We start from the raw sequence: 2,989 nt of genomic DNA on the forward strand, positions 1-2,989 counted from the left end.
TTGAACCTGGGACCCTGGTGCTGTGAGGCAGCAGTGCTAACCACTGAGCCACCGTGCCACCCCCACATGTTCAGTCTCATTAGGAACCAGCGAATGTCAGTCACCAATTTTGTTGAGATTTTCAAAGAAATCGCAAATACCTATGTCCAAACTGAAATTATTACAATACCCTCTTAGTTTGAGTGCTCTTGTGAAGTAGCAGCATCATTACCTCTGAGCCAGGAGGCCCAGGTTCAAAGCCCTACCTGCTCGTGTGGCATGTAATAACATCTCTGAGCAGGTTGATTAGACAATATATACTCCGAATACAAAAATGTTGCAAGTAAGGACATTAATGTTTCAATAATGTTTTTATAAAACCTTGAGACGCCAGTGGGATGGGTGTGCCCATATCTCATGGCAGAATATGCCTTCTGTCTGCTCTCCTCTTGTACAGGGGACAGCCTGTCTACCCTGCACTGAGCATGTCAAGGATACATTCAGCTCCTGCCTCTTGTTTCACAGTTACACATTATTTTGCAGATTTTTTAGAAAGTCTGTAAGAATCCTTCGGGATCCGTGGAGGTCAGCTTGAGAATCACTGTTCCATGTGGTAACTTATCAAAAGTATTGGTTAAAATCCGAGTAAATTGCATCAAATACTTTCCTGTATCTGTATCTCCCTATCAGAACATTCCATTAAACTGCTCTACCGTGACTTGCCCTATATAAATCCAATTATTTTATATCTAAATTCTCCACTTCCTTATCCCTGACAATTGATCTCAGGATTTGATGCCGTACTGATGTGACTGAAATATTTCCATGCTTGAAATATTTTTTATTATACTGAACTAAATACCAATTTGTTACATCTAGGAGTAATTTAGATAGTTAGGTTACATTCCTGGTTTCCTCTCCACGCATCCAGACTGCAGCTCAAATGAGCAGATCAGGTCTCTTATGAGCTGAAACCTGTGTTTTTATTCTCCGCAGGGTACAGCTAAGCACCTCCCAAGGCTAACTATTAACCCCGAACACTGGAAAATTACTTACTGGAGATTACATGTGACTTTCAATCTGTTCTCTAGTTACCTCAGATGGCAGACAAATACCACACTGTGTGCAACAATGAGGCACAGCACGATACTGAGCTGTACAACAAGCAATCTAACACAATATCCAAAACGGTCTGACTGCCGAGCAAAAAAAAACAACAGGAGCCAGAGACAGCCTGTAACCTGCTTGGAGAGTCTACAATAAGGGATCGTCATCTCAGGAGAAGGAGTTGATCGTTTAGAAGTTGAGAAATTTCTGCACTCAAACGTCTATGAACCTTCTTCGCTCCAGACATCTGTGGATGCTCAGTCATTGGTAGGATGCTGTGAAACTTGAAAGGGTTCAGTAAAGATTTACACGGATGTTGCCAGGGTTGGAGGATTTGAGCTATAGGGAGAGGCTGAATAGGCTGGGGCTGTTTTCCCTGGAGTGTTGGAGGCTGAAGGGTGACCTTATAGAGGTTTATAAAATCATGAGGGGCATGGATGTGATAAATAGACAAAGTCTTTTCCCTGGGTTAGAGGAGTCCAGAGCTAGAGGGCATAGGTTTAGGGTGAGAGGAGAAAGATTTAAAAGGGATCAAAGGGGCAACTTTTTCACACAGAGGGTGGTACGTGTATGGAATGAACTGCCAGAGGAAGTGGTAGAGGCCAGTAAAATTGCAACATTTAGAAGGCATCTGGATGGGTATATGAATAGGAAGGGTTTAAAGGGATATTCTTTTCCCTGTAACCTTATACATTGCTCCTCCTTAACCACCTCCTCTTGAATGCATCAATTGAACCTGTTCTGAGGACAGATCACTCGACCTAAAACGTTAACTCTGATTCCTCTCCACAGATGTTGCCAGACCTCCTGAGCATTTCCAGCAATTTCTACTTTTTTCTCAGTTGAACACTTCTCAGGGAGTGCATTCCAGACCCTAACCTTTCACGATGTGAAATAAAATTCTTACCTCACTTTTGACCCTTTCACAAAACAATTTAAACTGTGCCCTCTGGTAAGGTATGAGTGGGAACAGTGTGTCTCTGTCTGCTCTTTCCAGACCATTCCTTATCAAATCTTCTCTTGCCTTCTTTTCTCCTGGAAAATGGTTTCAACCTCTCCAACTTTGCATCATAATGGAAAGCTCTCATCTCTGGAACAATTCTTGTAAGTCTCTTCTGTGCTCTTTCTAATACATTCACATCCTTCCTATCATACAAACTCCAACTGAGATCTAATCGTTGTCCGATACATGCTCATCAGAAACTCCCAGCTCTTGTAGTCTATGCCTTAATTGGCGAAACCTGAATTCTGTATGCTTTATTAATAATTCTCTCCCTAAAGATGTCAGCCCTGACACTTTTAATGACGTAACACATAAACACCTTGGTTTCTCTACTTTGGCATCCCTTTTAACATATTACCCTTTCTGTTATATTGTCTCTCCATATTCTTTTTACCAAAGTGTAAAACCTCATACTTCTCCACATTGAACTTTGTCTGCTCCCTATTTCCCCACTCCATCAACTTGCCAATATCCTGTTGAAGTTCTACACTGTCCTGGTCCCATGTTTACGATTCTCTCAAGTTTTGTATTATCTGCAAATGTTGAAGTTGTTCCCTGTACTAAGCAGAGGTCTGAGGATCGACCCAGGGGACTTTGCCGATCCACCAGCCCAAAAAACAGCCATTAAACATCACTCTTTTTCCTATCGCTCAGCCAATTCTGCCTCCACGATGTTAAGGTCCCTTTTACATCTGAAGTCTAACTTTCTTCATGTCACTATTGCGTGGCAAACACCTTCTCAAAGTCCACATGCACCATGTCAACACCCTTTCTTTCTGTTACCTTCTCAACAACTTCAGAAAGTTAGTTAGAGATGTTATTCCTTTAATAAATCCAAACTGACTCTTCACGTCAATACATATCCTTCCATGTGACACTTCATTCTATTCTGAATAAACA

Source organism: Chiloscyllium plagiosum, chromosome 38 (genome assembly GCF_004010195.1).
Source record: "Chiloscyllium plagiosum isolate BGI_BamShark_2017 chromosome 38, ASM401019v2, whole genome shotgun sequence".
Lineage (NCBI taxonomy): Eukaryota > Metazoa > Chordata > Chondrichthyes > Orectolobiformes > Hemiscylliidae > Chiloscyllium > Chiloscyllium plagiosum.